The 27,197-nt window shown below is 41.1% G+C and overlaps 1 long non-coding RNA gene across 2 annotated transcripts; it reads left to right on the forward strand.

The window, feature by feature from the left end:
* Window positions 1–642: 642 nt before the first annotated feature.
* Window positions 643–26,201, forward strand: LOC147756318 (uncharacterized). Of its 2 annotated transcripts, none has more exons than XR_015326859.1 (5): window positions 643–1,497; window positions 8,595–8,880; window positions 9,165–9,348; window positions 24,201–24,883; window positions 25,819–26,201. It is a non-coding gene; the product is annotated as an uncharacterized LOC147756318 (long non-coding RNA). The 2 variants fall into 2 exon arrangements; XR_015326858.1 differs by having other exon boundaries at window positions 649–1,497; window positions 24,201–24,260.
* The last annotated feature ends 996 nt before the right edge of the window (window positions 26,202–27,197 follow it).

Here is a 27,197-nt window from a genome sequence, read left to right on the forward strand (position 1 = left end):
CAGCTTAGGATGGGTTAAAGAAGTAAATAATAAGAACCTGTCTGAGATCATAGGCGATATATATTGGCACGTTTTTCCGCTCTTTACATAGGTACACTGCTTTTAACTAATTACAAAGAAGAACCGAACAGTGAGCTTTTAATCTTCAAAAGCCTAAATACGACTGTATAGTGTTCTCTTTAAAAAAAAGTGCGCTTACAAATTCCTCGCAAACACACGGATAGAACATGAGTTGGAATAGATCATTTCTATTGATAATCGATATAGCTCTAGGTATGGAGGCGGGTATTATGTGATTGGTAAGAATCTTTCACTTGTGTCCCTGAACCAATTCTATAATATCCACCTTAAGTGGGTGCTGTGACCTTAAGGGCACCCTAAGTGACCATCTGATAGCAAAATCATGGCCAATTGAGCATAAAGCTTTACCGACAATAGCTCTATTTGAATTTCCCGAACATGTCATTTCATGTTTGCGATACTTTACTTCGCTTCGCCTATATGACGACATAGACAACGGGTAACAAGTCACTATCATAATACAAACTAGGGGATACTTTTGCAGCCACAATGAGTATTGTATATATCATATGACGAATAATTTAAAACACAGTAGTTTTGGTACAAAAAAAAAAAAACAATTCTTAGTCAGTGTCGTATTGTAAAGACATTTTATTTTAGAAATAGCAATTTTTATTGTAACTGGCAAACATTGGTTGTAGTACATGCGTTCTTAGATAAATACACGTGGAATAACATGTTGATGCCTCTTAGAGTATACATGTATATATATTAGGACGTTAAAATGTCTAGTCAACGCTCAGTGATTTAGTTTTCATTCCTCAAAGGTCGTAACGCTGCAGACTCATCGAAGAATAGTGAAGACATAAGGCAAGGAGGCCACAAGCAAAAGCATAGCGCCAACGTTTCACGAACAGAGATTGGGTCGTCGAAACCAGCGAGGTGGTCACCAAATGTGGGGACCCCAAAGACAAAATCGAGGAGGCTTCTATGCGAGCAGAGCCTGGATTCTAAAAGCTTTCAAGTCAAAACTGGCGTTTCGTATGTAACACGTTACAGAATTAAAACTTAAATGTAATATAAATTGCGTAAAAGATAGGTTCCCCCGAATTGGCTTTAGGCCAGTTGGAAATGCGCGTGCAATTTGCGGAACTTCAATCGACGACATACTGAAGCATACGACTGCCATAGGCGAAGCATAGTCTACTCTCTATAGTCAAACGGGGAAGGACCAGGCGAGACAATGGCGTCGCCTTGAATAGCAATCGAGTAGCGCTATGTAATTTCAGACGTAAGGTAATGGCGTCACTTGCCACGGATACTAGTGGTACACACTATTATGAGATATTCGCTGAAATCAAAACAATAAACAGAGCTCGCTAGTTCAAGTTTCTTAAGAGATTCATGGACGTTGGCACGGCAATCGAGAACACGCAGTGTAGCTGCTTAACGACAACGACAGACCAAAGAGGAAAGGTATGTTCAACGTTAGCTACTTTGGGCAGTCACAGATAGAGGAATTAGACATGGAAACGCAAACAGTAGGTACATAGCCGTTCAGAAAATAAAAGCGTGCATATTATATCATCATTCCGGCCTAACTAATGCAGAAGTTATTCAATTTTAAAGTCCACCAAATTTACTTGTGACAAAAAAAAAATGCCTACGATTGCCGTAGAGGTATAAGTAGGCAGTTGAGTTGTTATCTGCGTGCAGGACACATAGGTAAGTTATGATTATTATTCTGTACCAAACCATGTCAAGTACAGTTAGTAATAATATACTATGGCACTGTTTATTTATAATAACGTGAATGTCGGCCAATGATCGATTTAGCAATGCAAATATTGTCAGTATATGCTCCAAACTTGTGTTTCACCGTTCAGGAAGTAGCAACTCCCGTTCCTCAATGGATTCAGAGCAAAAACGACATTGCCTCTCTGCACACCTAGAGACGATATAATCTTGTTTGTGCTTTTATTTAGGTTTCCGTACACAAGCACAATATTAACTCAAATTTTACATTTTAATATGTAAATAGTAAAAATCACTATTTTATATAAAATACTTACTATGTTTTCAAACGTTCATTTCGTACCATATGCATGTTCTCACTGTTCGTTTTTCATTGAGGGGCTAGCTAACTGAACCAAACAGTTTTCGTGTCACTTTTTTTTAGTTTAAATTGCTGTTATAATATGTAAAAATATTCATTGCAACAGCTCAATATATGGACTGAGGTTAATTATACTAAGACGTAATAAGGAACTCATTTATGTGACATCAAGTCACCAGTGTTGAAACGTCATTATTATGGGCTCGTATACTTATAAACGCTGTCTGCACGTATGGTTATATATCGTATAAGTCAATGTAACTTTCCAAATCTAGATCGGCTGGTTACCATTGGCAAAGCTCAGTGTCGCTCCTCTCTCCTTGTACAGAGATGCAGCGTTGTATTGGAGTACCGCATGATATAGTGGTTTGATATGTGCGCAAAGGTCGTGTAGCCTAGACTCATGGCCTAGACACCTTTTGAGCTTCCAGTGATCAATCCGAATAGCCCTAACCTAGCAAGTTCTTGAAACTGCTAATCAGAGGCATACTGAGGCCTGTCGTAGAAAAGACAGGTGAAAGTCAGCTGTGGCAAGAGCTTAATGGACAAATTATATAGACGCACATACCAGTGTGCAAAGGTACAAGCTTAGTGCATTCTTACAAAAAAAAAAAAAAAATACTTTGGCCGAGTCAAATAATTTTTCGTTGGTGATCAACCTCTAGTTTTTTTTAACAATTTCCTGGATCAACATCCCGGTAGAATCGATAAGTGATGCTACTAATGGCAAGAAATACACGCCTCTATAATGTGATATATCATATGACGCTCAAAGTAACGCTTCGGACTATGCAGACATTTGTAACTAACAGAAAATATTATAGCTAAAATATTATAGTTTTAGCTCAATGATGAAAATACGTTGAGTACATGCTTACAGGAAGATCTTATGTCGTCACTTTGATGATTTAGATACAAAAAGCCAACAGAATGGGTATCGTTGAGATGTGTATCAGTTTGTTGTATATTGCAGAGACAATGGGTAACTCGATTTTTATATGGTTCTGCTTAACCGTTTTACGTTTTTAAATGCTAAACTATAGAGTAGGGGAAGCGTCAAAGATCGAGCTACAATTAAGAACATGTAAACTTGCAATATAACGTTGCATTTACCTTCTTCGTCCTTTGAGTATATAATATATAAAACCTGGATGCGGCGGATAATCTTAGTGGATCGTCGAAGTTCTGGGTCAGCTGTGGTCCTACTGAAGCTGAGATAAAGGGCTACATACAATATCGAGGGCGCTCTTTGCGGAATCCTCATACTGATTTTTAGCATAAAAACCTTTCGATAGAACAAACTTTACCTACTCAGGTGAGGTGACTTTATGACGGAATGCAGGCGTAAATGGTGAACAAATTGATAATCAGTTTTCATAAATAGTCATATTGTATCAACCCCACATTAGGGCGGTCTCCTAACAGCCCTTTTTTTTTGAATTAACGAATCGACGTTATATCACTGTAAAAGCCGCTTTTAATAACTCATCAACTTTAATATTAATTTTAATAAAATATTGATTGTGATTTCACCCAAATAGCAAAACAGTGTTTCTTTAAATAGTCTGAACACAATAGTATATTATAGTCAGCTTTCTAGAATTAGTGCGACGGAATATGCATATTCCTTTTACAGAAGCGTGTAAAACTTTTTTTTTTTTCCGAAATTTTAGGGAAGTTCTGCTTTTGCTTAAAGAGCTTTTCCTAGATCTCGTTTTGTAAAGGAAAGCATTAAGGGATCGCTCCAATATAATGTCAGTTTTTTTGTTTTTTTTTTTTCGACAATATTCGGTCAGTCGAACATAGCAGCTCGCACCATTGGTCCGGGTTACATCGTATTACTCAGGATACCCAGGTTCTGCCGGTTTTTTTTTGTGATCTACCTGATTCAAAGTTATATATAAGAAATACAAAGATATTAGTTTGGCAGTCGTTTTTACCCAAAACAGTATTGTGTATGCCGTCCATACTTGATAGAACACCTTAGTTTTCATTTCGTTGACCTATTAAAACGGGCAGTTGAATAGTGAGCACGTGTCAACTACTCCTTTCGATTTTCCTATCGATTTATATCCGAGCGTTTACCCCCTGTCACATGAATATTATGGGGTTTACTATACTATGTAATTGAACTTGACAAGACATGCTTGAAATTTAACAGATGTTTTTCTTCTATTGCACAAATTGTCTAACAGTGTTTTCTATAAGAGAAATCTTTCAGCGAATCATAAAACATATCGTTTTACGAGACGCCTCGTAGTGGTCTATCGCAAGTTCACGTAAACTTGACACGCTTATGTATACGGCTTGTAATTCATTGAACTATCTCACAACGTCTATACGGGCCATGTCCTATGAACATAATGCGGCGAAGTGTACCAGCGAACCGGCATAAATAATGATAACACTAACAATAGATCTTTTCACATGTACCCAGTCGAATGTATATGAATAGTTTCCGTTCACTGTCTTTATTTACTCGACTTTATCCACCTTCTCTATCCTTCCTGGCAAATGTTTTAATTGAACAGGATTTGCTTTTTAAGTATAACTTTAAAACGCACAGGCACGTTTAGTAAACCGCCTGAAATGGATTTTCGTTCTCACCTTTTCCCCATAGGTTTTTCCCTTCATCCTTACTCCTGTTGTAGCCGGCTGTTATCACTTGTGGTGCTGCTGTGTTCTATTCTTTTGCTTCAAGTTTCCTAGGATTTTTTTTTCTAGCTGGTTCGTACTCTGCTGCCTCTCAGAAAGTGTTAGAAAAGCTACCAACTGTTCGAAAGCTATTTATGAACGAGCGAACAGTCGGCCAGTCAGTCGATAGGAATTCACATCATGGTTAGGAAATGGGGCTGGGGTGATACCGACGCGATATCCGCGTCACGATATCGTCTTCTTCCCACTGCCACTTGTTCATTGACGTACCGTTTCATACTACTCGATTCCGCATCGTAGCGTTTCGTTTGGTGTTCCCCCGCCCTTGCGTCGTTCCTGCTGCTTTGAGATATAGCGCAAATGATATAGGGAGCAAAAGGTAGTGAAATCATTTTCAATTTCTATTGAGGACGCGTACAGGCTATTATTTTGCCGATCATTACCTCCACTGTCCTTTGCGTTTTCCATCCCGCTCAGTCAGTCGGTCGGTCGCGGCCATCTCGCTCATGTCTCGTGTTTGTCTCAGCTCGTTCGTCCGTCTTTTATCGAGAAGCCTTCCGTTTCTTTCCCTTTCGCTGTGTTTCAATTCTCTTCGTTTACGCAGCCGCCCACCATCATAAGGCCAGTCTATCTACCGCTTCTTCGTCGGACACTCAGTTGCACCTACTATCATCCAACCATTGTTACCCTACTATCATCCACCTTCATAGAACGAAGGCCAGCCACAGTATATAACTATTCGATTATTACTACTACTACAGACAACGGGTCAGTGTCGAAAGCTAACGAAACGAAACAACTTTTCGGAGTATAAGTTGCTTTATATATCACTCTTAACTGAGTACGTTCAGGGGTTTCGGATCCGAAAGCCCTTTCAAGTTGAACTCAAGGTCTTTGCTGACGGTTTGCTATTGCTTCACTCCATATAACAACTTCTAAGGGTCCGTGTCATCGTCACAGTAGCTACCAATCAACAATAAAAAAATAAACGCATCTTGAAGTGACGCCTCGCCACCAATGAAATCGAAAATGTGCTTTGGCCACTTGAGAAATATGCCGTTTTCAAAAGAGCCAAGATAATGTACAAACGATTCGAAGAAAATCATGTATACAACTTGCTAACTTACAGCAATCTTGATCGACGTAAACAAACTCGAGAGTGTCCTTCGGGGTTTGTTTTCATTATATCTGTGAATATGTCTAGTAAGCTGAGGTAGGTTGGATGCAAGTTCACTGGAAAAGCACATTCTGACTTGTTTGTGACAGGCCTCGTATCTGTGATTTGGCCTTTGCGATATTCATATCTAACGGTGAATTTCCTCTAAATGGAACCCTACGTCCGAGAATATTTTCAGTTAATCTTGTCCGAATTAAAAGAAAACATTTGAATTCCGTCAAGCGGTCAACAGTTTTTTCTTCATTGACGCCGACTTCGTGACTTTAGGTCATATAAAAGAAAAAAAAAACTGTATGGATCTTTGTAACCCGTTTGCATCGAAGACGTCAGCTTCCGCCCGTTGTGCAGAGGTGGATACGACAACTCGAAAAAAAGGCGAAATGCTGTGTTGGCTTGAAAGCAGAGGCGAATTACCAAAATAACAGGAAAGACGAAAAGTGCTCGCTAAAGAAAAAGAAATAACAACGTAAATGCCAAAAGAGAATTTTGTGGAAGTCCCAGACTAGAATCTCACGAAAAGAGGTTGTTGAATAAGCAGTCGTCTGCCCGCGTGTTGCAAACTCACAAACAGCTGTCGGAAGGGGCTCCGCTTCGACTTCTCTCGGATGGTGCGTTCTCCACTTCCGGAAACCGAGGTCACACAACGTTCGCCATTTCCCGACCTCAATTCTCGCTGGTCCGATATCGTTCCGAAGGTCAGTCTGAACTGCTGCAGCTGTTACTGCGTCCGCTAACGCTGTCGTCTTCTCGATCGCTGACTCAGTGGCTACTACTACTACCGCTTTTTTCACTGCCTAATAATAGTTCCTGCTTGTTTCCGCTACCAACAATGATCGTTTCAGGCTTTCGGTTACGCTATAAAATGCGACATCCTTCCAAGAACAAAACGCGAGGGTACACACAGCGAATTGCGGACAGAATCACTGCCGATGCTTTGCTTAAGGATGCCCTGCTAAACATAGGCGTGTACATAGAATAGACATAAAACGCTTATACGGGTTAGCTTACTATTTTTTACCACCTTCATTCAGCTATTGTGTGCCCTTTTATGACTATAACACACGACAAATATCTGACAATATATACAAATAAATGCATACATAATGTTATGTAACGTCTCTAAGATTCGATACCCTAGACTATTAAAGACACATTTTTATTAGCTTAACTAAAACGAAAACGCATACTTTCACCGACTGAATAGCGAATATATACTACTAATTTTCAAAAAGTATTTATGTAGTATATATTAAATCGGCTGCAACAAAGAATGCACAGAGCGCCAGTCCATTTGGATTGTGAACTAACCACTGACGTAGACAAATGCTATCTTTTGGCCACACAGAAAGCCCTCCACGAGTCGGGAGGTGGCAACAACCTGTCGTTATCCTATTTTTAAGGGCATCGTATTGTTCTAGCATTGTGGCTGGTAGACAAGCCACCGGACATTCAGGAATTTATTCCCGGCAATTCTGTTTGTAATTAAAGCTATGATTGCAACAGATAGAATAACATAGGTAGGTAGATAGGAGTCATGCGAACCTCGAGCACATTAATCGGTATTTTTATGAGAGGAGGATAATAAAAAAGGACAGAAAAGTTTGCATCATTTGGGTGTGCCAACGAAACCTAGTCTTAAGTCTCGTTTATTGGTCACAATAATGAGAATTGTTGTTCATGAAAACAATCCATACTCTCTACAGCACTTACAGCATCCCTAGGCGCGATAGAGTAGGCGCTGCAACGCTAGACGGCCTTCTTCTTTGAATTCCTGCAACGCTACGAGAGCTAAACAGGTTACAGCAGGCAATTCGGTGAGCTAAAACGTCAAATAAACTTCGAAATGATGATAACAGAAAGTGTAGAAACGGCAGAAGGTCAGACAAGCGATATCCAAAGGTAGATGCTACGATTGATCGATATTGACTTTACTGGTCTCCCCTATAGATGACTCGCTAAAAGAAAAAAAGCATGAGATGATGTAGGCTCAGATACTTATCAGATACTGATCTGTAGCAGTCATTATCTCTGACTGTCAGAATTAACTTTCCCCGGAACAATGGGGGGGATTAAGGGGTAGTTAAGGGCTGTTTATATGCTCATATTCCATATGCTATTTTTCGCAGTCGTTAGTTTGCGGGATATTTGCAGGTAAGCATCAGACTGCTTTGATTCAGGACGTTGATAGACGTAAATCGAATCTCGTTCGTGTGATAGAACGTGGCCTATGTCAGAGTTCCTTTATCCGATATATAGCAAATTGTGTATATATATATATATATACATGTCGTATATCGGGAATAACGTAAGCTGCGTCATTTCCAGAAAATGTGTAGTTATCATTGATTCAGTGATAATAGCCATTCTATTCATATATTTTCCATTCAGCACTAGAAATATTAAGTTCCCAGCATTCACAATCGGGTAGTTCGCTAACTTGGCTTTAGTTTCGCAATACTACAATGTGTTCACCGTGTAGAGTACATTGCTTACGAGACTAAATAAGATATATATATATACGAGTATGAGTTAACCACACCCCAGATGTGCGTCGTACTTGTTCGGGCATTGAGAATAGTGCATTCGGATTAAACTATTGCTTCCCTTGTTCCATCTTCCTTTCAGACACCGTTTTGCTGAACCTTCGACAACAAAGCATTAGGAACCTAACCAATATGATACCCCACGGGTTTAGTTAATAAATATACGCCCGATCCTAACAGCAGCTTCAGGCAGCTGGGTTCCAACAGAAAATAAAATGTCTTTTCTTCGTTTCAAGCCTAGACCTTCCCACATGTACTCAAGCCCAAATAACACACGTGTTATTTGGGCTGCACCGTCGCAGGACCGACCAGTTTCCACGATATTCTTGATCCTCCCGTGTAGCGTGTCACTCTGCATTACAAGACTGGTAAGTATCACCACGCCGTGCGATTGTGGACGATCAGTTGCTTACTTCCTGTTAACTCCCTGTCATTAAGCACAGTGGACGATAGACGCCTCTGTCATAGATAGTTCGGACACGATATATGTTACCTGTACTTTACTAGCAACGACAGGGCTGGGATATGATTTTACAATAGGATGCTGCTTTGCCACGTTTTTGGGCTTTATTTTCTTCAGTACAGTATATCACGCTGGGCCTATATCTAAAAATTCTCTTTTTTTATCGCTTGTTTGAATGGTCTATTGCAGTAATATCTTACGCATAATTCAACCAAAGGATTTATCAAAGGTCAACCCCTTCCAAAATGCTCCTAAAATGAATTAAACATCAGACACCAGTCGTTCTCTGTATAATATTCAGGTCTTCAAAGAGTTAAACTACCGCTGCTGACTCTCATTTTCTCACGGACCGTTTTTAAGTGTTATGGGAAATGTAAGTTGCTATAAAACACATTGAAGCAAATACTTTTAATAGTTAATATAAATATAAATAAGGCAATAAAACGATAAAAGAAATCCTATAAGTAGCCAAAAGGGCTACTATAACGTAAGGCTATGCGATACAGAGCGAATCTAACGGATGTTATGTCACCAAATTATCGAACACTGAAGCCTATATAACATGATAAGAATCACTAAGACCGTAATAACATCTTAGCAGAAATGAACAAGCACTAGGTACACGGCTTTGTAAAAGTAGATAAGCTAGATGGCGAGGGCCAGGAAACTATCATTTTTCGGATATTTGCTTGCGCTCATAAGGTCTATTTTATCAACCCGGAATCCTAAGTTCGCCATCCTTTTGCCTTTTGACTCTTGTTACGCGTAAAGGAATTGGTAGTATATTATAATTGCATACCTCCAACTAGGATTAGGAAAAGTGTTTCAGTAGTGGTTGACTCGATACGAATAGTGTTATTTCCTTGACAGAACTCCGAAGTTACATTCGAAAAGTGTTTGTTTGACGTTAGCAAATGATAAATCACCTCCATCTTCATAGAGTTAATCTGTGCCTAAAAAAAGATATGCTTGGTCCTTACGCTGCGTGAACCTACTAGCAAGGCTATCGAATACATACAATAACTAAATCTAAATTAGGAGCATGATCTTGGCTAGAGCTTGATGCATCATTGCATCGCTACGCTTATAAACGGTTCATATCACTAATTTAAATAATGCGTAGCAGGAACAAGAACAACAACAAAGGCCATGACAAAGGAATAAATAGTTTTTATCTTCCTTTCGCTAGAAAACGGGCAGCAAAAGATGGCAGAACTATACTTGCGTTGAAAAAACGATACGCTTGCTAGCGAACGCGCCATTACTTAATTCGCCACATAGGTTTTACGTTTGATTGGCGCTACGCTCCGTTTACTAAATTCGAAGTGTTCAGAAGGACTTGCAACCCCACGGAGAACTAGTCAAAGCTTCGTGATTCTAAAAATAACGTTCAGCACCTACAGCTTCTTTCTTTTCTGCATAGCTAAGAAAAGAATCACTGAAAAAGAGCATAAATTTACAGACGCGTCTCTTAATGGGCGACAAACTAACCTCAAAACCTTACTAGCCGCTGAAGGTGATATAAATAGCATGGCGGCCTTCGAGAGCTATTTTTGGGAGGCTTCTCTATTCTTTTTTGCGTTTACAAATACGCTACACCACATACATTTATGTAATATTTTGTGTACAGGAAAAATGAATATATATATATATATATATTGCAGGAAATGTTCCTTTGAGCCCCTACATATCAGTTAGTTTCCCATTGGGACGCGTAACTTTTCAAAATTATATATCTTTTAGATGTAATATGGGCCCTTCAGTGAGATGTTTGGAATTCTGTGCAAGCCCTTTGTCATCTAAAATCAAGGAATACGCACCTTGGCGTATGAAGGACATATTTTACCTCTAATAACATCTAATATAATCTGAGTAACGGTCAGGCTATAGTCATCTCATCCGACGCTATCAAATGCCCTAGCGCAGCATGATACAAAGGTTGTGTTGAGGTTGTTAAAAAATTTCCGCCCAATCAGTAGTGAGATGAGTTGCATTGCCTTTAACTGGAATGCAATTTACGCAAGAAAAAGGACGACATTGAAGGTCCAACACCTGCCTGTGGGCAGAAGCTTAGCAGAAGAAAAACAAGAAAAATGTTACATTATAGCAGTGTAATAACAACGACATAAAAACATCAAGAAGGTGGGGTATAGTGAAGTGATAACACAGCAGAATGTGGGCTTTCGTCATTTGATAGCCGGCCCTTTTATCATTGGTATAAAAAGGCATGAAACAAATACTGAGAAAAGGATTACACAATTTTTATAGAGGATGTATTATTTTAAGATATCTTACCTAGCAAAGAGAAAAATCTCAGCTGATTTGGCTTGGTTTGACACGTTGCACTCAATAATAAAAATCATCATGTCAGTGTAACCTAACGCGCAATGACTCGTAAGAGTCATTTTGATTTAACGCAAGTCCTTTGTCTCGAAGTTTTCACAAGGACAATAGGTCCCCATGTTGAACAAACGCGTGTTCAAGTCAGGACACATAACAAGTCTGTCCAAGGATGACCACCCCGTTTTCATCCCATCTAAGTATTGCTTTCTCGGCCCGGGTTTCGCTGTCCGTCAACCTCTGTGGTACGAAATGTGATGCTGCTTCTAGACAAATTACACGCCGTTCTGTTCTTGCGATAAAGCGCGGTGTGCGGTACGATGCGCCTTGGTACTGCGGCAGATAAGAGTCGAGTCCCACAAAGGCCTCAAAGGCAGCAGCTACAAGCGCAATGAAGCCGCGCGCGCGCACTTTTTATGACCTCGGCCTCTTCAGCTTTACTGTAAGCTCAGCTCTAGCCCAGCGGCTGGCGCCCACGCTGCCGCTGGCTATCTCGGTACCGCTTAACGTAAAGATTCAGATAGAATGGGCAAAAATGAGCGAAACTGAAAGAAAGAGAGAGGGTACTAAAAAACTAGACGAACTGGAGCAAAAAGGCAGGCCCAAAATCGTGATGGCGGCGGCGGCGGCGGTTGCTGCTGTACCAAATGCTTCTGCGCCCATCTGAGTCGTCGGCAACCTCGTCTCGGTTGAGCAAACGAACGAACGATGGAGCCCAAGACTGTATTTAGGAGCAGGACTCAGTGCGCGAAGTGGGCCTGGCCTTTGCGCGTTCCTTGTAGACGAGGAGTGTATTTATCCGCTGCGCTTTACTAAGAACGCAGAAAGAAAAACTTGCGGAGCCTAGGAGGAGGTTACTTTCCTGCCTTATTTCTCCTTTGCCTCCTCTTCGCTCGTCAGCCAGCAGGAATCTCATTACTACGCTGCTGAGGAACAAAGTCAGTTTACGGCCTGGGGCCTCTGCGAGGAAAGGCAGTTGGTTTGTGAATTACATTGACGTGAGCAAGCCGTTGCTGCTAGTAGTCGCCCTGCCTAACCAGACAGTACTCAGTAAAATGGGTAAGTTATGTAGACAAGTAGCGCGAAATACACATGAATTATGTGAAATTACGTTTATAAGTGTGCACTAATAATTGGCCAATGGCTAAAATTGAGGCAAAAACACTAAAAAAAATAAAATAGAAGATAGAGATTTGCGAAAAATTCGATTACGAACTAAAATCAATTTACCCCCTATTTGTCCGAATAGATGTGGGAACACGACTCTTAACTGTGATGGCCTTCTGGGTTACGATTCTGTCCACAAAGTGTTAATTCTACAATATACTTTCTATAAACCGTGAACAAAATTTACCTTGTTTATTTCTTATGTTTACCTAATTTTATTAAGTCATATATGCAAGCCGCATGCAGTCCCATAACTTTATATCACATAAGTTGAAGACAATCTAAAAATAATGTCTTTGGTACATTAGAAGACAACTAAGAATATAACGAATAATTTAAGCCAATAAAAGTTAATCCATCGGCTTTATGCGTTTAGACCTATTGCCAATACAAGATTTCGCATGAAAGATTTTACAAAACAACATAACTCTTCTTAAAAACATAAAACGCTTTTTAATGAGTCTTCAGAGTGTCGTTAAATTATACCATGAAACACTGTGTAGTTAAAACCAGGTCTTCATAATAATTCATGCTGTTGTTCCAGAATGGTACAACATTCTACAAATCTGAAATCTACAAAATAGCTCAAAAATGTGTATGTATGTATGTATGTTAAAATAGAGATTGTTTAGTAAAATCGTAAAATTTACCTTTATATCCAAAAAGAATCGTGCTAAGTATTACTCAAATGGAACTATTGTATGGATAAAGAAAAATTTCGTCTATTTTAGTGTCGTTATATTAGACCATATGCGTTTTTGCGATGACCGGGGTCCGTAACATTACTCCCGTAAACACCGCTTTTACGTCAAAAACATATCACACTTCATTTCAGTAGATTTTACGGTGCCCTCCTATTTATTTGGCTTGAGAAAAATTGTCCTTCGTGTAGCCAAAGCTATTATGTATAAGGCGATTATGCCTAGGTCCTTCGGTAATTTTTCAGTTATCGTATGCTTGATTACAAGCAAAATTTTAACACGGTATTAATGGATTTACTCTATTCAGTTTCACCGGTATCCAGAATTGTGTTTCTGCATACTTCTGTCTTTCGCTTGCTTTTAGCTGTATCAATTTGTTGATTAGCATTTGATGAAAAGATTTTAGTTGTACTGCTGCTGCTGCTGTTACGATCAGGTTCTGGACTCCGAGGAAATCTGCCCTGCGTCCTAACTCTTCCTCTGTTTCATCAGATGAAATTTCTGAATTCATTCCCTCTTTCCCTTCGTTCTCCTGCCTTACTCTGACAGTTCTTAAAATAGTCTCCCCTCTTCGTTAGCTAAACGAAGGGCTGATTCAAGCGAATTTCGGACTGTTGGAACGCGCCGATCTTTAAGGTCTGGATGAGGTCGCTAGGTTGGGGTAGATTTGTAGGTTGCGGCACTAAACCGCTTTGAACGCATTCGGAGACTGGCAGTGGAGCGAGCGCTTCTTAGCAGCCAGCTACACAGACGTACAGAATATACACTCAGTCTCTTTTTCTTTTTCTCTGCCATACACCCATACACCAACACACACTACAGACCTAACAAGGCAGCTGCGAAAGAACACCAGAGTACCGAGCGGGCGACTAACGCGTTGTAAGCGGCCACGCAAAGACTACTTCGCTCCCTCAACCAAGAATCGAGAAAAATTCTTGATACCAAGGCTACAGCAGGCAACTTTGGCTGTGGCCGAGCGTAGTGGAGTAATAGCGGTGGTGTGATAGGAAGAGGACAAAGGACACTTGTCTGTTTCATCGCTGCCTATCGCTTGTCAGCTATTCGGTTGCGATCGAGTCGACTGAGACCAAATGGCGATGGTAGAACAAATCAAAGAGGATTCAGAAGAGAGGGAGGACTAAGACATCGGAGGCTGCTGGCTGGCCAGGGGTAATCGGCAAAACGACTTCGAAAAGGAAGCATGACGATGAGGACATCGAGGACACTACCAATAGCGCCACCATCCCCGCCTTATAACTGGCAAGAAAGCACAGGACGAAACGGGAAGAGGCACAAACTAGAGCAGACAAAATGGACGCATAGAAAGCAATGAACTAGGAAATGCGGCAAGAGAGAAAAGGAAAACAGGACGATAGCTTGAAGAGCGCAGATTCCTGAACGAGGGGTGGACGGTCATAAGGAGCAGATCAACCAACCTGCTTTGGTTATTATTGAACGAGCAAGCCTTCATAATATACGAGGATTTTCATGAGAGTCGAGCATGACATGATGGCGTTTGCATTCAAATGGACGTCAATGAATCTCAAATATAAACGATCCCACCAAAGCCTATTAGGGCTAGGTGGTGTTGATGCAAAACCAAGCATGAACCGCAATTGGCGAAGTTGCTTTAGGATTTACACACCAGGGGGCTTGGCGTTCGGTAGAGGGTGATGATGTCACTTCCATAAATTGCCCACCAACCTGCAGGAAAGAAAAGAAAAGTAGCAACGAACTTGGTAGAGATGACGAGCTTTATTTTCGGCCTAACATTCGCACTAGCTTTACAAGACGATAGAGCAACGCGCAATGACCCAAGCAGAATCGTCGCTGGGAATACAAGGCGCGGTTGACGAAGAAGAGAAAATGTATATAATGATAGTTTCTACAGGCGGAATATGTAAGCAAAACAAAGTTTGTCAACTCGTAATAATACACCAGCAGAACTGTGCCTCCCACGGAACCTCCGAAGCTTTATAACAGGTGTATATGGTGAATATACGGATACTCAAGGCGGGGCCAGTGGGAAACCACAACGGCGCATGTAGTAGGGGCCGATTGTTGACAGGTGCCGGCGATGACTACGACCACTATTGGTGCTCCTATTGCGGTGATTTCCGAAGTCACCTGGAGCGCTGTTGCAATTACTGAATGAGGAGGGTAGTTCATATCAGATGCCTACTCAACGGCGAGGAATGATGCTTAGATAAGTACAGTACGAGAACGTGGTGTCGATCACGGTGCCACTTTTGTGAAAAGTACTAGCTGCTTCTAGGTACAAGTATATAAGTAAGTCAATAGGCTTCCATCCGAGCTACGGTTACGGGTCCATTCGTACCTAGAACGTTATATGGGAGCACGGCTAACGGCCGACGAACTAAGGTGCGGTACTGCTCTGACGAATGTTTGGTGCCTCTTGGACAACAGTTGCTTAATCTGTAAAACAACCAAGTACATCTATTTATCAAGTGGCTCGCGCGGCTTTTTAGCAAATAAGTACCGCTGCTCACTTTCACTTGAATGCATCTGCCAGCAGATGAAGAGTTTTCTGAGGCAAATGACACCACAACGCAGAGTATACACGGACAACTACGCTATCTGGTTGCAGCGCGTGGGTCGACGAGAGAATACGAGTGTATACGTCTGCCTGAGGGGCAGACATGCAGGAAAAAATATTAGGGAAGCAGATGTCCTTCATTTCGCTGATGATTGCAGTCGTCGTGTCCAGCTGTTTGAATTGGTACGACTTACCAGAGCTAATCGCTTCTGGTGGCCTATGTGCAATCGAAAGTATCACCTTAGAGGACTAAATGTGTATATATATAGTTTAAAATTTACAATTAAGTAAATCTGCCAGTGCCGGAAAATAAGTATAACGTAACTATTAGCTGAAGATTTAAACTACACGCGTCTTTGGTTCGAAAACGTTTGTAAATTCTAAAACATCCTGATGTGAGGAAGACTTTCACTGTGCATTTTTCTTTTATAAATATTTAGTTTTTAACATAATCAGCCATGGATTCTATTTTAGAACCTGTATAAAGATGAAGCATATTCAAATATTTGGGTCAAAGTTAGGCGTTTACGATGCCAAAAGGACACCTTTCCATAGTTTGCAGAATTTTATGTCGTTAATGGTAACAACTTCTTATATCTGAGTAGCGCATTCAAACAATTATGTATAGTTTTTGTATTATATTTTGAGGGCAGTTAAATAAGACGATAATCATAATAGATGCTAAGTAACATTAGTAATTTACCTAACTTGGAAACAGCGGTAAAGCTCTGCGACGATACTTCTGTTGTATTGAAACGCTCCATCCCCTTTGGTTCACAGTCGTCATCTGGCTGTTGCTACGCCTTACGCTTTTTCACTTGGAGCTGAACGAGTCGAGCAAGAACAGCCACTTGGACTAAAACTTGTTGAGCATGAGTCTACCCGTTGAAGAGTATAGGTCCTCTCGCCAGCGTTGAGTCATCATCGCTTAAAGTAGCGTTCACTCGGCATTAATATGATTAGAGTGCCCCGGTATTGACGTATGTAGTATAACCTATATTTTTATATTTACACTATGGCTGGTTTGGAGTTCCTGCAAATGAAAGCTGGCTCGAAAAATTGCGGACCAACACCCCAGTAAATTACGCTCCTTCCCTCTCCCCTTTTCCCTAAGAATGTGTCATGTGCCGGATAGCGTCGATAGGATAGCCTGGACCAGTCTGTTATGGCGTTTACCCGATAAGTGTGGCCTTTTGATTTCCTCGAGGGGCTCCTTACTTGCTTGTCCCGCATATTAGCATTATGGGGAGATGGGGCTGCACGCGGACAACGACAACGCCGTCAGCGCTTCGCCTGCGTATTTGAACGTGTGATCCTTTTGTACGCATCCGTCGGTTAGTCGCGCCGTCTTCGGCCCATTCGTTCCTCTACTCTTCGTGGTTTCCGTCTGTGTCTATTAGATATATATACGTATGTATCTATGTGTGTATGTACGTGTGTATTTGTATATATATATATATATACGTCGTCCACATCGAATGTATTTTTCCGTTATGTGTCGTTGCTGTGTGTATGTGCACGCAATGACATAATTGGCTGGATAGACCATTGATCGTTCGGCACTCGAATAGGCCAGGAAGAACATAGATGGGTCTGTGCTGCCAAATGGTGATTGTCTTTCTCTAGAGCGCCAAGGAAATGATACAGTGATCACCGGCTGGTTCGGCTGACAGTGATGCTGTGCTACGCAGGACAAGTGAGCTGATTTCATCTGCTAATAATAAATGGGAACCGGATACAGATCCACGACACGACGCCCACGGTGGCAAAAAAATGTCTATGATAGAAAAACAAATGCAACATCCAAGAGAACATGTGTCCTTTGCATACTGACAGGTTTCCGGTTTGCTGTTTGTCTACATGTTTGCCATTGAGCGGTACAACAGACCATCACGCTTACACAAACAGTAAACAAAATATTCTGTAGGACGTAGCGGCATCTTATGATATAAAATCCAAGTATTTTTTTTTAAATAATACCAGGGTTTTTCCTGCTTAAGAAAAAAAAATATGAACTAGCTGTAGTTGGACGTCATATGTAGATGTAAAATTTTTTGCCAATATTTACACACCTAGTAGAAGTGGTTTGTGCTTTGCTTGGATTATTCCTGTAAACTTATATGAAACATTCTTTATTTAATATCAGAATAGCACGCCTGTTTCTTCTGCTCAAAGGCTTCAAGGGTGAACCTAATACGTTAGTGAGAATAGATGACCCATACAAGCTTAAGTAATATTCCCAACGTTCTCGATCTGTAGCCATGTCAGTCTCACGTATTAGACTGCACAGCCTATTGTCAATCTGCTGTGAATAGGTATGCGTATTTCAAACAACAGATGTAGCCCGTCTCATTTATTGTAAGCAAATGACATAATTCTTTGTGGGGCGGGTGTGCATAATGCTATGATGGAAGTCTTAAACTAACTTACAACTTAGAAGCTTGACAGCAGTCTTCTTTCGAAATTTGATTTCTACCTGTTTTGAAAAAAAATTTGACTGTTGATCTTGAACATCTTAGAACCGGTTCAGAGTACTGCGATCCCAAGAGTTTCATCAAAAGGTCTGAAAGTTAGTAGCCATCGGTGCACAGCATCAGCTGCAATGCAGTCCCTGTAGCCGTTTGCCACTCCGTAGCGTTGGAATAACAGAGCTTGAGAATTGATAGGGCTTTGTGCAAATACTCTCAGGGTTCTTTAAATTGATTCGACGCTAGCGGCAGCTCATGACGACATTGTCTAGATGGATAACATACAGTTTCCGTCCGCGTAATTTATCTAAACGGAACGCAGGTTATAATTTCGTGTCGAGATTAAATCTTATCAGCATCCTACCTACATAATTGGCTTTAGAGTATAGCACCGTCTTTGTTTGAAACTCACTTAAAAGGTTCTAAGCAGATAGGCACCCAACGTCGCCTGTCTTCAATACGGATTACTAGCGTGAACATATTTAGAATAATCGGTGCACCACGGAAAAGGGATTGCACTTTCAATTATTTAATAAAGTCGACCAAGAATAGAGGACCACTTTTGATGAGGTGGGGTAAGGTGGGGTGGACATCAGCGCGATGCAGCCTGGAGCAGTTTGCTGAGGGATTATTGCAACACTGCTACCACTGTGACGGACGGACGGCGCGTGCAAGCTGGTATAATATTTGCATAGATTGCCCACGGTTTGAAAATGTGGTCCAGCTGAACAGATTTATGGGCCAACTCTAAGAAACCAATTGAGTTGTTGCAGGTTTACAATAGATGCATATGCCTTATTGCCTGGAGGCCTACTTCCTTCGACCGGTGGATTCTGTTTGGCGCGGAAGTTTAACCTCTTGGCCAAACCACAGTCATCATTAAGCGGCGCGAATTCGAAGCAATTGGTAGGCTGCAGAGTCAGGCTTTAATGATTAATTATTATTAACATTATTGCTAAGGCAGCACGTTGTGGTGAACCCAACCGCCCCTTAACCTTGTCAAGGAACTGCTCTGCAGCACATACTGATATTGCTGCTGTATCTGTAGGCTATTCATTAATGATCGCTTATGCAAATGGAAAATGAGCCTGCGAACAGGGCCAATTTATTTATTACTAGTACGTGCCATAGCCCACTGCATCCGAGTGTGCCACAGTCGAAGTACTTTCAGGTCAATAGTATCTAACTGGATCCTACGACTCATCCGCAACGTCAACGCAATCTCAACGCGCTGTTCCAATCGAACTGCAACCAGGACTTGTCTTACTTTGTCCAACTTGTTCCACTGTGTCACTCTAATATCAGAGCTAAATATTGTCATCCGGAACCTCCCAATATCGAATATTAACAATCGAAAATATTACGCTGAATAATGAGATGCCTTCTTGACCGATAGATATATTTTGACTGAATAATAACGTTACTATTGATGATATTATCTCAGTTAATTATAGAGAGATGTTCAATAGCAGTTATTATACTAGCATTTATTTTTTTGCTTATATATGTTGACAAAGCATGTAAAATAACTAAATTTCCTGCTCTCCCTAGGATCTAATTTTTTGTCGTGCGAGCCAAGTTATTTATTTAAGGGACGACGTTAACGTAATGATGTGCGTCTTCAAAATTAGTGTTTTTCTTTTTAGTTGAAAATAATACGATAATAAATGTTTCATTCTGGAGATATATTTCATTTTCTCGATTACTACCTAGCTCTATCATGTTTGGCATGCCATTTCAGCCAAATAAATGCTAGGTGGGTTCTGAAATAGCGGCGATGTGTGCATTTTACTAAATCGTGGTAAAATCAAGCTCGGCAGTGTAGATTATTAGAGTGTCGCCAAAATCCACTGTCGAACAGTTCGATTGTCCTCTTTGCCTGGAAAAAGAAATATTTGCCTTTTCCCTGTTACCAGTTCCTTTGCCGGCTGGTGGACCTGGCGGTGGTAAAGTGCTGAGAGCCGGTGGCTCGTTTCTCTGAGCTCCCTAGTCCTTCGTATTTTCTATTTTTTCCTCTAGTTTTTCTTTCATTCCTTCTTTCTTGTCTCTTTCTTTAAGCTGTTTACTAGCTTCGCGTGAAAACTTTTTTAGCGACCACGAAGTCGCTATCAATTGCCTTCGGAGACGTACGTTAGACGAGACGAGCAAGACGCCAATCATAAATGCAAATTGCTTGATCTCGTTTTCTTTTTTCCTTCAAACCATTCGTCTGCTTACGCAATAATTTCTTTTCCGTCTTTTCGAGCTCTTCGAAGTTTTCCTGACTGATTTTCTCGTTAACATCTAGCATTGCTATCTGCAAATCGCACTCGCTTCTCCTGAGGCTACCCTACAAGTTCGCGTCTTTGACCGAACGGTCCACGGCCTTCTGCTCAGCGGACAGAACCAGCCCATCACCGACCTGCCAATGCTAGAGAACGCGAGTGCGCGTTCTGAGAGCAGGACGAAAACCAGGAGCACCGGGAGACTAGCCGGGACACATCCAGGCCAGCACTATGGGTGTTTTTTCGATTCCCACTTCGGGGCTCTTACAGGCTAATTTGAGACATTATTCAGTTGCCGCTACTACGACGAGAGGGCAGCGGTGGGCGAGGGGTACGGATTTGAAGTAGGTAGAAATCGTAGTCGTCGTGCAATAAAATGAAGAAGGTGCTGCCAAAACTCAAACTGCCAAACCGAATTGTGCGACGACGATCTCCAAACGGCAGCGCTCGTATTCTACTCTCGATCTCTTCCTCTTTTCATTCCAATGCCCCGCTATTTTGCGGCTCGCCGCTGCCAATCACCCGTCACGTTCCCTAAGCTGTGTCTACTCGGCATACACTTCTCTATTGCCGGCCTTACTTACATACCTTCCAACTTCATCCCGAACTGAGAAGACCGGCTTCTTCGTCCTGACTCCTTTCTTATAGAGCGCTGAGTAGTTTCTGGGTTGGAGGCGCACGACCTCACGATACGCCTTTGTCCAAATCTTCAGCAAATTTAGTTAGTCAGAGGCAAAGGCCATTTTAACACCAACCTTATTTTTCGACGCTTTCCGTTATAGACCGAAACCTGGTTTTAGAAAACCGACCGCATTAGCGAATGTTTGATAATGAGAATTTGTCTTTAGCTTTGAAATCCTCCCGTTACACAGGCATAATGGAAGAAAAAAGCTTAGCTTCTATGCTTTATGCGGTACTTCTAAAGGGAAGCAAACTTACACGAAGAAATGGACCAGCCATACAATTAAGAAGTACAACAGACTACTTTTACGAAATCATTAATTTAGTAATATAGACAGCGCTGTTCTTGTCCATTGAAACCCAACCGGTGGATTTGGGCTTGGTCTATGTACAGCCAGGCTCCCGTCGACAAACGGCTCCGTGCGAGCGGTGACAACGTTTCAAACACCGGGTAGGATTCGCAGAAAAGAACCTCGAAGTCTCTAAGTGACATGGCTCATAGGACTTAATAAAGCGTATTTCAAAAAAAGCACAGTTATAGCAAATGAGCAGAAATCGTTTAGTTTATAAGTTGTCATGGCCACACCTATGAAAAGCATGCACTTTTTCTGCTTTTCATCTCCAAAGATTCCCCTTCAGAGACACAAAAAGTGTGGTATGGATAAAATTGAGACGACAGGAGGCAGATTAGGTCATGCAAATGACAAACTTAGTGGTGCATCCAACGAGAGATAATGATAAGAGCCAATTTCCCATTACGATGACCGATGCAGCAAGAACAGTCGGCGGTAAAATACTGCTATGAGTATGACGCGCGGTTCGTGCGAGCTGCAGGAAACGGCGATTTTAGCGGTAATAATATTTAGCAAAAGGGACACTAGATGGACCAGGCCCAACCTGGAACCCCTTTGCTGTCTCGTATTGCTTATAAGTGTAGCAAATTAATCGGCTTTGGTCACGATCAATGGAACTTCTTTGGTAGAAATTTGGTGAACGATATTGCTACGGTTCAGTCAGTATTTTAGTACTGAAATAAAATGCAATTAATTGTAGAATGGCAATATATTTTCTTTCGGAGATGCCGTAGCCGTAAACAATAAATAACATCTATGCTTGTATTCAATACATATGCATATAGTGAGTAGTCTGTTGAATTTCTTTCTTGCCAGAACGGGTGTTATGCAAATTATATGATACCAGCTTCCAACAAACAAAAAAAATCATATAGGTATAAAAATAATTTTCTGCACTAAGTTACCCAGCCTCAAGTGTCATAGTACTGTTTGTGATATATTATTAAAAAGTATACGCGAAAATCTGTGTATACTGCAACCGCGTTGATTGTAGCCTCGTCCTTTGTCTGGCAGGATTGGTTCTGTCAAGCTCTTCGCTACGCCCTAACTACGCAAGGATCTTTATTATAACATCAAGTATTTACTTCAGTCTGTTTTACTCGATTAAAGTTACCGAGCCTCGACTACCACTCGGCCACCTCTTTGTACGTTTCGCGCTTTCGCTGTTTCACACCGTTGTTTCAACTCGGGAGCAATTTGTTTGACCATTTATCCTGACAAGGACCTTGGCATAGATCTGATGAAAGGTCCAAGCTGTTGTTGCGGGCGTTACTGTTTAATTGGATTCCCTGGAAGGGCCTAAATTGTCAGCGATGCCTTTCTTAGAGAAACTCTTGCACTTTTGACGCAACTCGGTTAGGCACCTTTGCACCCTACGTAGTCAGCCCTAACCTTATGCTAATGGTTGCTAACTGGCTTCACCAGCGTTTCAAGCGGCCTATGCTCCTCGTTGCTGCGACAAATGCCGCAAGGGTCGGAGCATCTCCGAGCTCTAGGCTGGGTTTCTCCTGTTTAACGGTGCTTTTCAGAACGTGAATAGCCTGAGTGACCTTCTGGCGACCCGTATGCAGGTTGGCTTCAGAACATCAACGGTTTGGTCTACTATCGGAACGCCGGGCGCAACAAATCACACTCTTTATCAGTGACATATATATATACTGCAATATAGTAAAATGCGTCGATCGCGGTTTGCAGCACACTAATTGACTATCAAAATGCTAAGTTTATAGATATAGTAGCGTTGTAGGACTAACCAAACCGTTTTAATTAACAGAAAACAATAACAAAACAGTAAAACATCAAAATAATATTATGTCAATGAATCAAAGATTTCCACGCGAAAGACCCGTCTAAGGTCCTTCAAATGATGAGAAAATCTCTTTAATTGACAACAGCCGACAATTATTGAAGCTGAAATGAGAAGTCGTTCGCATGCCTTGTAAGGCAGTACCTTGTCGGCTCTTTTACTTACTATTGAAACTTCCAGTTCCGGGATAACCGTAAAGAGAGTGGCTTTAGTATACGGTTTACGACGCACTACCAGTAAACACCTACTTTCATCTACAGGAGCGTAGAGGATAACGTATCTAGGTATATGATTACATTAAAAAAGCAAGCAAAATTAGCTTACTCACGTGAGCCTCTGTAACTTCTTTCACACGTCAAGAAAGGACAGTTCCTCGAACCCCATGATGAGTAGTAGGTAGACATCAATGCGAGTCTTTTTTAAGAGGCAACAACTAGATTGTATTGTCTTATGAATGCAAGCCAATCATAAACAGCAGGAGGTTCGACGCACGCCAGGCTTCTATGTGCCCTACCTTATCATCCACAAAGTAATTTAATCAGACATACCAAAGTAGCAATTTCAACATCACACTACGTAATTCGATCGACGCGTTTTTCCTAGAGACAAATCCTAAACGCAGCGAATCACGAGTTTACCACATATTTCGTCAGTGCCCTTTCATCAAAAACGCTCATTCATGCAGTCTTACTTCCGCTTGAATCATTCTTGAGAGAACATGATCTGTCATCTGAATCACAGTGTCACTCTATCTATTAAGCTCTCATATAGATAAATGCAACTGCAAGACTAAATTACACAGTTCTCACGAGTTCTATTGAAGATACCCTGCTATTTAGCTGTAAGACCCCTTTTGCTATTCATCTCGTTTTCCACTTACGTTTCAGTTTGCCGCCCGCCCTGCAAACGATCGACTGCTTATGCGGGACGACAGAGGGATAAGGTCGGTAAGTCCTTGCTAAGCCTATGTAAGGTACTGTTACCTCATCCATGAGCTTACCCTTGCAGTCGCAACGCCGTTGCTATTACACAGATGTTTCTCCTTTTCCCCCTGTTCTGTGGCCTGTTCTGTAAGATGTTCGGCTCGTCTCACCTTCTGCGCCCCACAGGCCGTGAATTTCTCGTTCTCGCTACAATTCGAAATTGATCGTCGCCAATACCAGTGATTGGGATAAATGTCTCAACTCTGTTCTCACCAATTGGGTAAAGGGCGTTGGGGAACGAGTTCCGGATCACAAATTTGTCTCTTCGTTCTAGCTCAATGGAGGGGTTAAGGACCACGTGTAAGTCACGGGCTAAGACAAGCTACATTGAACTGAGTTAGCGCTTACGCGCTTTAGCCTACTCGTTGCTAAAGTAGCAAGGCTCCTACGAGGAGTGCTTTCGTGACTGTTTTGAAAGCACAAGGCAATCCGGACAACTTGAGGGAGGAATAGGCGGATTGCTGACTGGGGAGTAGTGGTGCAGGGCTAGAGTACTGCGATCGAGGGGCACTCAACAGCATGAACAATGCTTAGGAACAAACCTACGAGGCACCGAAGGTTGTGGAGATATGTATCAAGCAGACAAAGTAAGCATTCGTCTTGCATCCGACATTCCGAGTAGGCGAGTAAGGGACTAGAACACACTTGAGCTATAACCATGATACTATTGATTTGAACTCGTTGCCTGGTTTTCTGTGACTGGTTTAAGAATCATTAGCATTACCACTAGGGCGTCAAGAAGAATACTAAGTTGAAGGAATATTTGTGTTAGAGGGTAAGTCGTGCATCATGACGCATTATGACATATAATAATTCTAATTTTTATTGAAAAGTATAAAAAGAATTGCGTCTAAATCAAAAAACGACGTAAGAATAGAAGAATTCTCCATATTTTATTCCAAGTTTCCCTAATCAAAATAATCAAAGGATTTTTTAACTTTAGGCAAACCAATAGAGACTCAGGTAGGTGGATAGATATTAATATTTAGTTCATGCGATCCAGCTTTGAGAACACTATTTGAACGAGAATGCAAAAGTCCGACCTTTAGTCAACGTTGAATTCCAAATTCCAAAAAGAAAGCAGCTCGTCTGACTTAAATGCGTAGTGATCATTTTTATTTTTGGGTTTTTGGGTTGGTAAAGGGATGTAAGTCTTGGATTAGTTTACTAGAGGTTAGATTTCTTAGAAGAATTCGTATGTACTGTATTTCCATAGCATTCTCCCGTTTTCTATTCAACACGTGGTAGGCTTTTTTGACTTAGATTTGATTCCAAACAAATTGCCCTTATTTGAAAGTAACAATAACGTTATAAGCCTTGAATTACCTAACTGTAAGCCTGCATAGGAGAAACAATTTACGATTCCTAGCCTCAAATTCATGCGGTAGATCAATCAAACAAACAGATGCTAGCTGGAAGATAATGCTTTTGAGCGGAATAAGAAAAATTATTCCCACATATCATTTTTCGTCTGCATCATCTAACCAACGGAGTTCGCTAAGTGCCGTTCTAATCCTTCCAGGTCTCTTTGGTCGTTTAAAGTGGTCGTCTTTTTTGGATTTGCGAACGCCGGTGTTTAAGAGCAGCGACCTGCCAAAAAAAAAACAAAAGTTGATCCGTCATCTTATCGCATAAGATTCCTCCGCAAACAAATGCACCCATCTCGTCCTGTGCTTGAGCAAGTACAGCCAAATTTGCACTCTCGAGACATAGCCGCATACGTATACTTCGACTGAAATGGTTGGGAAGAGTTTACGTAAAAGCAAAATAACTTCCTATCTACTTTTCAGTAGCCCGCTTTCAACGACTACGTGTACCTACGCGATAGATGATGTTATTGATTCGGAAGGCTTAGCCCCGGGTGCCTCGAAACAACCTACCCAATAAATGTTTTTGCGCAGCGTATTAGCTCCTTCTTCCTTCTTCATTAGAAACTCCTTCCTAAAATGAGGGAGAACAACAATAAGGGATTAACTAACAAAAGACATGCTTGACATTACACACATTATACCTTTACTCACTGACTGCAAGTTTAAGGAACGAGGTCCTCAAAGCTCCATAACGGTTGAAAGGCAACGGCATTATTATTATTATTATCATCATCAAATAAACAACTAATAATAGTAACACAGTAAAATATTACCAACTTATAAGTTGGTAATATTTTACTGTCTATATTGACTGAAATCAGAATAAACAGAAATGGTCGATTTTTCATTTGGACTCAACGATGCTCACATAGAAGTCAAAGAGGTTTTATTGATGAATTACGCGTAGCTTCCGCTCTGAGTGATTAATTAATGACTATTTAAGGATCTTTGATTGAAGACACCGGTCTCTGTTGCCAACACCTCCTTTATTATTCCCTTCTAGCTTGCGGCATGGTGCAAAGCGACTTGAATTGCGTGCTAACTATGTAAAATTGCAGCGGTGTTCACTCCTTTTGACTCTGGTCAAACCGAATAACGGGACGGAATTAGTTAACAAGGAGCGTCCAGTTCACTCCGATCAACGATCATATTTCTAAGCTTCGGTTCATCAATCATGTAGACAAAATTTGCTATCTTTCCATATGGGAGTTGCAGGGTTTAACAGTTGGCCAAAGACAAGCGTATTAAGTGGTTTGTTCTACCTTTCAAAAATGCGCTATGATACAAATTAGCTACCTGTAAAGAACAGTTAGGCAACAAAGATATTGCTATCGAATTTTTCAGCCAAACGAATGGACCTTCAAGTTAAAATACTGCCTTCAATGCCATTTTGAGTCCATAAGCAGATGTGTTTCGAGGCATACCTAAACCGAAACGTACTATAAAAATAGAATTATACAACAGAGAGCGGAGAACATCGTTGCGGTTTTTGTGTGACCTACAGATTTCTAGGCAACTGTATCATTGTTGA

Source organism: Varroa destructor, unplaced genomic scaffold (assembly GCF_002443255.2).
Source record: "Varroa destructor unplaced genomic scaffold, Vdes_3.0 BEIS01000004.1, whole genome shotgun sequence".
NCBI lineage: Eukaryota > Metazoa > Arthropoda > Arachnida > Mesostigmata > Varroidae > Varroa > Varroa destructor.